Genomic DNA, 11,111 nt, shown 5'->3' with positions numbered 1-11,111 from the left:
GTAAAATTTTGTGTCATTTTGATTTTGACCTCTTGAGAATATCTGGCAGGTGTTTCTCCTGTGCACCAAGCTCGAGGAAAGGAGCCTTTGGTCACCCCAAGCATTTGAGTGTTCTGGGGTGTCCCAGCCCCGCAGGCTCACAATGGCCTCTTGTTTCCATGAGGCCCCACTGTGTCACACTGGCCCTCGCTTCCCTGAGGATCTGGAGTGTCACACGGGTTTGTGGCATTTGTCCTTGCTGCCCCTCACATGCCCCTGGCCCACCAAGAGCCCCGAGGCAGCCGTGAGGGACAGGCCCTGCTGGCCCAGGCTGGGCTCAGGCCTTGGCCTTTCTGCTTCCTGCAGCCAAGCCAGGCCTTGCTCAGCACTGCAGTTCCCTGCTCAGAGCCTTGGGCTCCCTGCAATCCTGGCCTCAAGGATCTGCTCTCACCAGGCCCTGGGCAGCCTTTGGCCCTCCCTGCCCTCACTGGGGCCCAGCCATGCTCCAAGGCACTTGGAGTTTTGCTGCTGACTCCTTGAGCAGCTTCTTCATCCTTCTCTCCGTGCCTGAGGCTCCTGCACCCAGCCCCAAATCCACCGTGGGGCTGGTTAAAATACAGAAAGCCCTCAGGAGCTCTTTGTCTCCTTTCCATTGTTTTCCAGTCTCCAGGGATTGAGCAGTGATTGGAGTCAGTTTGGAGTTCTCTTCAGGAGGGAGATTCCAAAGTGCACATCATGGCTTTTGGTATTAGTCAAGGGAATATTTTTTTACTTTTCATTTCAGAGAAGAGGTGACAGAACCATTCACCAGGTGATCTTGATGCTGAATGTCTCCTCAGGAGGTCTGGGCAGGGAGAAGAATGAGCCCCTTGCAGGCTGAGCCTGTTTGGACAACCGGCTCCTCACTCCCAGCCTCACCATGTCTGACAACGCCCACCTGGGACTGGCATCCAAACATAGAAAAAACAAATTTAAGCATTTTAAGCATTTTTCCTTATAAATAAAATTTAATTAATAATAAATTATAATAATATTATTCTAATATATGATAGTATTAGACAATATTTTTGTTATCTAATTTTTATATTTATATTAAAAAATTGATACGTTTTTAGCAACCAAGAAAATGATTGGTCATTGGTTCTAAGGAACAAAATTCCCTTCATCAATTAATTAATCTCTATTGGCTATGTATTTCTTCCACTTTATAGTAAATAGTAATATTTGTAGTTCTTTTGGCATAATTTTTATCATCTTTTTCTCTGATAGGGTCAAAGGGGGGCCACTTCGGGGTCCCTGGAGCCATTTCTGGGGCACAGTTGGGGCAGTTTTGGGCCTGGGGAGGGAATTCAGAGAGAACTTGAGGGTCTGGAGGACACTTGGAGGAGCCGGGTGGGCAGTTGGAGGGGCACTCAGGGATTCTGAGGGACAGTTCGGGGTCCGGGGCAGCACTTGGGGGTCCAGGGGGGCCCTTGGAGGTCAGGGAGGGAAATTTGGGGCCCTTCGGTGTCCAGGCGGGCCCTTGGGGGCCTCTGACAGGGCTCTCTGGGGCACGGGGGGTGATGGGAGTTGTAGGCGCGGGTATCATACGGTTTAACGGGGCCGCGGAGCATCACGGGAGTTCTTGGCGCAGCTGCAATGGCTCCGGAGGGGCGCGGGGCATGACGGGAGATGAAGTCCCGACTGGAATAGCGCTGGACGTCCGCCGCGGAGCATGATGGGAGCTGTAGTCCCGGAAGTGGTTTGAAAACGATGTTTGGGGGTCCGGGAAGGCTCTTGGGGGACACTTTTGCGTCTGAGCCGGGACTTGAGGTCCTCGGCGGGAACGTAAACGGTTCGGGAGCCCTTGAGCGTTACTCGGGGAGCTCTAACCAGGTTCTTTAGGGCGCGGGGCAGGGCAGGAGTTTTAGGTGCGGGATTGTGTTCTGAGGGGCTCTGGGGCGGCGGGGGATGAGAGGAGATGAATTCCCAGAAGTGGCTGTACCGGGCATCTGTGGGGTTGGGAGCACTCTGGGGGCTGGGGACGCTTTTGTGGGGTCCCAAATGGGCACTGAAGGGGCACTGAGGGATCCTGGAGGATCTGGGGAACACTTATGGGACAAATGGGGGGAGATCCCGGGGTTCTGTGGAGTGCGGGACATGACGGGCGTTGCAGTCCCGGCTGCATATGGGCTTTTTTCGGCCGCGGGGCATGACGGGAGTTGTAGGCAAAAATTAAAGATGGCGCCCACATAGGCACCGCCCTCAGGCCCGGATCTCTGGCGCTGATAGGCTGCTGGTGGTGATGGGCAGGAGCCATTACAAATGGGATGCGGTGGAGGTGGGAACAGCCCATTCACCCTCCTCCAGTCCCTCCCAGTACAGACCAGTATAACCCCAGTAAAGCCCACTTCATCCTAAGTTGAAATCAGTACAACCCCAGTGCCCCTCCAGTCCCTCCCAGTACAGCCCAGTCCCTGCCAATACAACTGAGTTCATTCCCAGTCCCTTCCAGTTCCCCCCAATGTCATCCACAGGATGCCCCAGTGTCCCCTGTTTGTTTCAGTATCTCCCAGTATCACTCCCAGTATGTCCCAGACTGTCTCAGTGCACCCCCACAGTCCATCCCAGCCCACCCAGATTCTCCCTTTAGCATTCTTCATGTCCTCAGGTTGTCCCAGTCCTCCCCAGTGTCACTCCCAGTATGTCCCAGTGTCTCCCACAGCGTTCCCAGTGTTCCCCAGTATGTCCCAGTCCTCCCCAGTGTTTCCAAGGACAGTTTAATTTCTCACGGTGGCCATGGCAGCCAAACCCAGCAGTGGGGTCAGTGCAGTGCCCATGGCCACAGCCCCTTGCAGTGGCCCAGTGCAGCTTGGGCTGATGATCCACCCTCACAGCTGGCCCAGGGCAGCTCTGCAGTGGCTTTGGTGGCCCCTTGGGCTGGCACACACCTGAGCAGTGTGTCTGTTTGCAGTGGGGAAACTCAGGAGTTTCAGATTGCTTCAAAAAATGGGAAAAGGGAAAACCCCTCTTAGGCTGGGTGCAGCCAGCTCTCCAAGCACAGCAGGTCCCAGGGGAGTGAAGACAGACAGGATGGGGCTGGGCACTGTGGAGCAAGGTTGTCCACACTGGGTCAGAGCTCCAGGCACAGCTTCTGTGAGCAGCCCAGAGCTCCTGAGGAGAAACCCTGGTTCAATATCAATCACAGAATGCTGCAATCACCTCTGCTCTACAGAGAAATAAAATAAAATATACCCTTTAAAATTTGAAATGTGTATTTCTTACAAGTTCTTTGAAATCTTTCTCCATAACTGGACTAGGAAAACTTTAATGACTCTCTCACGGCTTTGATGTTGTTTACATCAGACTCAGTCCCTGAGAGAGTTTTCAAAAAACTTCTCAAGAACTCAAAGTTAAATTAAAATTCTGAAGTTTTTTAAAGTTTTAATGGGTCCCACTGAGGAACACAATTGAGAAAGTGTCCCCAGGTTCCAGTCAGAGCAGAACACTGGAGGCAGTGATGACAGCTGGGGACAAACAAGGCCAAGGTGTCTCTGGTGCTGAGCAAAGCTGGATGTGTTTGAGGAATGCCAAGGGCCAAGGCCTGAGCCCCAGGGCCTGGCCAGGCAGATGCTGTCCCTCCCTCCTTGCTCAGGGCTCTTGCCGGGATGGGCACTGGCATGTGGGGATGTGCAATGCCAAGGGCAGGAGCATGGGGCAGCCCCTGCCAGGCTGCTGAGCAGGGACAAGGAGGCCATGAGGCCCCAGGCCTGCAAGGGTCACTTGTCTCCTGCTCCTGCCTCAGGCCCAGGCCCAGCAGCCATGGCCAAAGTGCTGCCCAAGTTGGCTCTGGCAGGGCTGTCTTGCAGCTGCTGCCCATGCCTGTGCCCTGTACAGCCCAGGCTGTCCTACGGTGTCCCTGTCCTGCGCCTCTGTCCCTGCAGGCTGTCGGCATCCCCCGGCTGCCCCACCTGGCTGGGCCCTTCCTTTGCTGGCAGCTCTGCCTCCTGCCTGCCTCTGCCTGCCCACACAAAGCCTGGGGCTGATACCAAAAGGGTTCATTCCATTTTTACCCTGCCTGGGAACTTTCAGCACAGGAACAAGGCATGCAGGGGATGCTTTCCCAGCAAGGGTGGTTGGAAGAGAAGACATCTGGCTCAAGGGTGCAGGGGTAGATAAAACAAGGAGTGAAGCTGGGAACTTGGGGTGGGTTTTATGGAAATGGGTAAGTTATATTTCGTATTTAGCCACTGTATATAAGCAACACACTGGTAGAATTACATGTCCTAATAAGGTTAGCAGTTATTCCATGTTGGACCTTAGGCCTGAATAAGTGATACCCTCTGAAACACCAAATTAGTGTTATGGAGTCCTATTCTGATATTTTGGACATTTGCTGACAGCAGAGGCTGACAGAACCATGGAGTCAGCTGTGACGCTGTGGAACCCCATGGAACAAAGAGTCCATTGTGATGCAGTGGAACCCCATGGAACCAAAAGTCCATTGTATCAGAGCAAGGCCTCATGGAACCAAGGAGAGCATTGCTGACAGTGTGGAAGCTCCTGGAACCAAAAGTCCATTGTGACACAGCAAGGCCTCCTGGAACCAATGGTCCATTGGGACACTGCAGAACCTTCTGGAATCAAGGGGATCATGTTATGCTCTGGAACCTCATGGAAGAAAGAATCCATGGTGACACTGCAGTGCTCAGAGCATTGTTGACAGTACAAAAGCTCTTGGAACCAAAAGTCCATTGTGACACAGCAAGGCCTCCTGGAATCAAGGGTCCCTTGTGGCTCTCTGGGGCTTCCCAGAACCAAGGAGACCATTTGGACACTTTGGGGCCTCATGGAACCACCTGGCACTGTGACACAGTGGGGCCACATGGAGCCAAGGGGCCACTGAGACCCTGAGGAACCTCATGGAACCAAAGGTCCATTGTTACACTGAGGGGCCCTGAGGAACCAATGGGACCATGGTGACACTGTGGTGCTCCATGGAACCAAGGGGCCATTCTGATTCTGCTTTGCCTCATGGAGCCAAGGGGCCACCATGACACTGCAGGGCCTCGTGGAACTAAGGCAGCCTTGTGACACTGCGGGGCCCTTGGAACCAAGGGTCCATTGGGAGATTGCAGGGCCTCATGGAACCATGGAGACCATTCTGACCCTTCAGGACCCATTGGAACCAAGGGGCCATTGTGACACTGCAGGGCCTCATGGAATCAAGGGGACCACAGTGACACTGTGGGGCTCCATGGGACAAAGGGGCCATTCTGACACTGTGGAACCAAGGAGACCGTTGCTCTGCTATGGGACATCATGGAACCACAGGTCCCTTGTGACACAGCACAGCCGCATGGAACCATGGAGGCCATTTCTACACTTTGAGGCCTTATCAAACCAAAGGGCCATTGTGGCACTTTCTGTCCCCATGGAAGCAAGGAGTCCATTGTGACACTATGAGGCCCTGTTGGGCCAAAGGGCAATTTTGGCACTGTGTGGCACCATGGAACCAAGGGACCATTGTGACCCTAAAGGGCCACATGAAACTAAGGATTTTTGGAACAATGTGGGACTCATGCAACCAAAGGTCCATTGTGAGGTTGTGACACCCCATGAAACACAGGACACGATTTTGACATGGCAGGGCTTCATTGAACAAGGCTCCATTGTGATACAGCGGTACCAAGGGGAGCACTGTGACACTGCTGGGCCTCATGGAAGCAAGGGGGGCCAATTGTGATGCTGTGGGGCCCAATGGAAGCAAGGGGCCAGTGTGACACAGCTGGGCCTCATGCAGCCAAGGGGCCACTGGAATCCTGAGGAACCCAAAAGAACCAAGGGGCCATTGTGACACTCTGCAGCCTCATGAAACCAAGGAGGCCATTGTGCCATTGTGCAGCTCCATGGAACCAAGGAAACCATTTTGACACTTCAAGGCCCCATGGGAAGCAAGGGGCCAGTGTCACACAGCGGGGCCTCATGGAACCAAGGATCCAAAATGACACCAGCACTGGGACCCTGAGGGGCCCTGTGAATCCAAGGGAAGAGGTAACAGGTCTGGTTGGCTTGGCCTGACTGGGCTCAACTCACCTCAGAATGTTGAGGGCCTGTTCATGGTCCCCTGAAACACTGGGGCTCTGGGCTTTCCTACCTGTGGAAAAGAACCATCTGTCTTCCCAGGTGCCCATGGCCAAAATTGATACTCCCCCTGAAAAATCCTCTATATGCAAGATTCTCCCAGACAAAAACTGCCCGGACAGAGAGCTCTGGCTGGCCTTGGCCTCTGGTGGTCACCTCTCATCTCAAGAAAGCCCTGAGGAAAGTATTTGAACAGGTTTGACCACTGGAACATCAATGAGTCTCTCATCCTCTGAAAAACTCAGATGCTTTTCTGATCATATGTGTCTTTTTTTTTTTTTTTTCTCATTGTGTTTTATGCATCAAATATTATTTCCAGTTAAAAAGTATTATTCTTATCTATCTATGAGTATTATCTGAAAAAACCACATCCTCTACATATGGATCCAGGTCACTTGTAAATGCAAACACAAGAAAGAATGCAGCAGGAATGATTTGTCTCTGCTCCCATCTGTCCCATCTCCTCTGGAGCTGGAGGTGCAGCCCCAGCACTGGGCAGGGCTCAGGGCTCACAAGCTCAGCTCCCACCCAGAGAACTTGCAGACCCTGGGCTGCTCTTCTTGGCCCCTGCACGCTCAGCCAGGCTGAGATGGACACTGATGGTTTCTGGGCCAGGCTCTCTGAGCCCAGCCCAGCTCCCTGCAAGCTCTGCCAGCTGCCCTGAGCTCTGGGCAGCACCAAGGGCCTCTCTGAGCCCAGCCCAGCCCAGCCGGCTCTGGCCCCACAGCTCTGCTCAGGCCAGGCTGCTCTGGGCACTGCCCCACGGCCTCAGCCCCTGCCAAGGGCACAGCAGCAGCTGCAGCTGCCACAGGACTCAGCCCCACCATGGGGGAAGGTGCCTGGCCAAGGGAAAGGAGGCTCCCTGGCTGCCCTGCTCTCCTCTGCAGGAGATGCTGAGAGCTCTGCAGCCCCTGCTGCCATCCCATCTGCCCAGGGCAGCACAAGAGCCCCGGCCTTGGGGCCCTCAAGAGCTGCTCCTGCTCCAGGCCCAGGGCCCATCCCAAAGCTGGGCCAGCCACAAAGCTCTGCCCATTTCTGTTCATTGCTGCTCTGATCAGGATGGATCCTCAGCACCTTGGAGGTTGGTGATGAACTTTACTTTTGCAGAGGCCTCTTCTTTCTTGAGCTCTGCAGTTCAGGAATTCAGTGACAAAGGCTCATAAACATTTGTTCAAAACACCCAAACAAGACAAAGCCCATGGGAATAATTCAAGTCTTGAATTATTCTGTGGTTAATTAGACAGATTTCAGAAGTGTTTTCAAAGTGAATCTACTATATTGAAAACAATGCAGGCAGAATTGTTTTGTCCTGTTTAGTTTTCTTTCCTTGTTTATAGATTGACATCAGCAATCCCCAGTTGATATTGATCCCCAGCACCTCCTGATGCATTCCCAATAGCTATAAAAATCAAGCCCCTTCATGGCTGACAATCATTAACACTTTGTCCCTACCTCCACCCCACCATTTCCCCCATCCAACACCTGGGAATCCTATGGATCAGGAATGGTGTGGCCAGCTGGAGCAGGGCAGGGATTCTTCCCCTGTACTTGGCCCTGGTGAGGCCACACCTTGAGTGCTGTGTCCAGTTCTGGGTCCCAATTTAGGAAGGCCATGGAGGGGCTGGAGCGTGTCCAGAGAAGGGCAACAGGGCCAGTGAGGAATCTGGAACACAAGTCCTATGAGGAGTGTCTGAGGGAGCTGGGGTTGTTTATCCTGGAGAAGAGGAGGCTCAGTGGAGACCTCATCACTCTCTGCAACTCCCTGACAGGAGGGTGCAGCCAGGAGGGTTCGGGCTCTTCTCCCAGGGAACAGTGACAGGACAAGAGGACACAGCCTTAAGCTGCACCAGGGGAGATTTAGGCTGGTCATTTGGAAAAGATTATTCACAGAAAGGTCACTGGGCATAGGAAGGGGCTGCCCAGGGAGGTGGTGGAGTCACCATCTCTGGAGGTGTTTAAGCAAAAACTGGATGTGGCACTTGGTGCCATGGTCTGGGTGACAAGGTGGTGTTGGTTCACAGGTTGGAGTTGCTGATCTCCAAGGTCTTTTCCAAGCTGGTTAATTCTGTGATTCTGTGATGATTGTGACACTGCAGGGCCCTGGGGAAGCAAGGGGCCATTGTGACACTGCAGGGCCCCGTGGAACTAAGAGGATCACAGTGGCACTGGGTACTGAAGGCACCACAGAACCAAGGCCTCATTGTGACACTGTGGGGCTGAATGGAAGCAAGGAGTCCAGAGGGATACTCTGGGTCCTCATGGAACCATGGAGGCCACTGTGACACTGCAGGGCCTTGTTGAACCGAGGGGCCATTGAGACACTATGGAACCAAGGAGACCCTTGTGAGACCCTGGGGCCCAGTGGAACCAGGGGTCCATTGTGACACTGCAGGGGCTGGTGGAACCAAGGTGTGTTGGGTTCAGCGCTGGCTAAATGCCAGTGCCCCCACTAGAATATACTTATTTTCTGCTGTGAGACAGGATTAGGAGGAAGGCAAAGCAGGCTTAGAATTTAAAAGGGTATAAAGAAAACTTTATTAACAGTTGAAAGAAAAACATTTAAAAGAAAAAAAAATTTCAAAAAGAATAAAACTTCTAAAACATTTCTTCTCACTCCTACAACCTTTTCTTTCCCACTAACAATGTACAAAAGCAATTCAGTAAGTTCATCACCTCTAGAACAGTCTTTCTTCAGTTCACTTAGGGAGAGGAGCCCTTCTTGCCATTTTATAGAGACTTCTCCAAAAGAAAACAGTTCTCTCATGGCTTTTAATTTCCATGAGTAGCAGCTGCCCAGGACTCTGCAATTTTGAAGTCCCTCCCATCTTTTCACAGCCTTCCCACAGCTGTGTTTGTGGGCTATGTCAACTTATGGCGCATTATTTAAAGGTTGAGCTGTTCAAGAGCAAAGGTTCTCTTTATCTGTCTCTGCTATCATCTTCATCTCTGGGAACAGAGGCCTTCTTCTTTCCCTGGGGGCAAGGGGTCTTCATCACATTTCTCCCTCTCTCTGTTCAAGCTTCTCATGGGATCACAACTACTTCAACATCTGCTTGCTTTAGCAGAAATGCCTTTGCTCACATCTACAATTCGAACACTTCCATCCCGCCATACTTTCAATGAGTTTCAGGGAAAAAAAGAGTCTGATGTATCAATTATATTTTCTCCGTAGCCTTACAAGAGGATTTCAGCCCAGGACTGAGGCATCTCCTCAACCCTCCCATCTGGGACTTGACATCTTCTTACTGACCTTCATGTCTCATGTTGTTCTCTAGGTGTCTTCACTCTGTCCTTTTCTCTCACCGAGGCAGGACTGAAGGTCTGTAAGCCCTATCTATGCACTGAAAGAGTTAAAATCTCTCCTGGGGCCTGCAGATGGTCATGTGCTTCCTGCTGTGTGGCAGCTGAAGCAATCGCGGTGATGGATTTTTCAGGCTGCCCTGGTGTGTCAGGATCAGCCCCATGGCCGGTCTCTGGCCCCTGCTGCGCTCAATTCCAGGCTCAGGGCCACTCTCTGTGTGGGCTACAAGGCCGCCTCTGGCCTCAGCCACACGATCTCGTGCAGCGGCCACACTGGGGGGAAATGGCTGAGATCTCAGCTGGAACACGCCAGGGGCTGATGGCCTCTCCTCCCCCTGCCTGGCAGCTGCTGGTGCCCGGCTCTGCTGGGACAGGGCCTGGCAGGGTCCCTGCGAAGGGGCCCAGCCCTGCAACAGGGCCTACCTGGCCTGGCCTAGCTGAGACAGGAGCCAGGCCGGCCTTGTTACCTGTTCCCAGGATGGAAGGAAGAGTTTTTCCCAGGGTTTGTTCATTTTTAACTTGTGCTCACAGAGGCGTGTTCAACTTTCTAGTGGTTTAACAAGGTGTCAGTCTTCAAAACCAGTCACTGATTGGTGCTGTTAGCCACAGAGGAAGCTCTCAGCAGCTCTTATCAGAATAATCATTTCCATGGGCAGCTTCTTCCCTCCTCACCAAATGTCAGTTAATGCAAAACCAGCACATAATGGAACAATTGTGACACTCTGGTGCCCCATGGAACCAAGGGTCCCTCGTGACACTGCAGGATCTTGTGTAAGCAGGGCTCCATTGTGACACTGCACCACCAGGGAATCCATTGGGGCACTCTGGGGCCTCATGGGACCAAGGGACGACTGTGACAATGTGTTCCAAATGTGTGTGGTTCCTTGTGGAACCATGGAGGCCATTGTGACACTGCAGGACCTCGTGCAATGATGGGGCCATTGTGACGCTGCAGAGCCCCATGGAACTAAGGGGCCAGTTTTGCTCTGCAGGGACTCATGGAATGAAGGAAACATGTTTGACACCATGATAGCCCTTGGGACCAAGAGGATATTGTGACACTGTGGGACCAAGGAGAGCATTGCTGCACTGAGAGACCTCATGGAACCAAGGATCCATTGTGACACTGTGGGACCCAAGGATCCAAGGTAATTTTTGACACCAAAGAGGTGCCATGGAACCAAAGGGGCGTTGTGACACTGGAAGGCCTCATGGAATCATGGAGACCATTGTGACGCTCTTGGACCTCAAGGAGCTGTGGTGACACCAAGCTGGGTGTGAGTGCGGATCTGCTGGAGGGAAGGAGGGCTCTGCAGAGGGACCTGGACAGGCTGGATCCAGGGTCCAAATCCAACAAGGTGAGGTTGAACAAGACCAAGTGCCGGGTGCTGCACTTTGGCCAAAACAACCCCTGCAGCGCTACAGGCTGGGGACAGAGTGGCTGGAGAGCAGCCAGGCAGAAAGGGACCTGGGGGCACTGATGGACAGCAGGCTGGACATGAGCCAGCAGTGTGCCCAGGTGGGCAAGAAGGCCAATGGCTCCTGGCCTGGATCAGGAATGATGTGGCCAGCAGGAGCAGGGCTTCTGTGCCAGCACTGATCTGCCCCCAGCTCTGCACACAGACATTGCTGTGCAGGTCCAGAGAAGGCAACAAAATGGGGATCTCTGCAGAAAACTTTGCTGGGAGATTTTTTAGTTTATTTAAAGC

Source organism: Agelaius phoeniceus, chromosome 33, assembly GCF_051311805.1.
Source record: "Agelaius phoeniceus isolate bAgePho1 chromosome 33, bAgePho1.hap1, whole genome shotgun sequence".
Classification (NCBI taxonomy): domain Eukaryota; kingdom Metazoa; phylum Chordata; class Aves; order Passeriformes; family Icteridae; genus Agelaius; species Agelaius phoeniceus.
Note: the sequence above shows the minus strand (reverse complement) of the source record.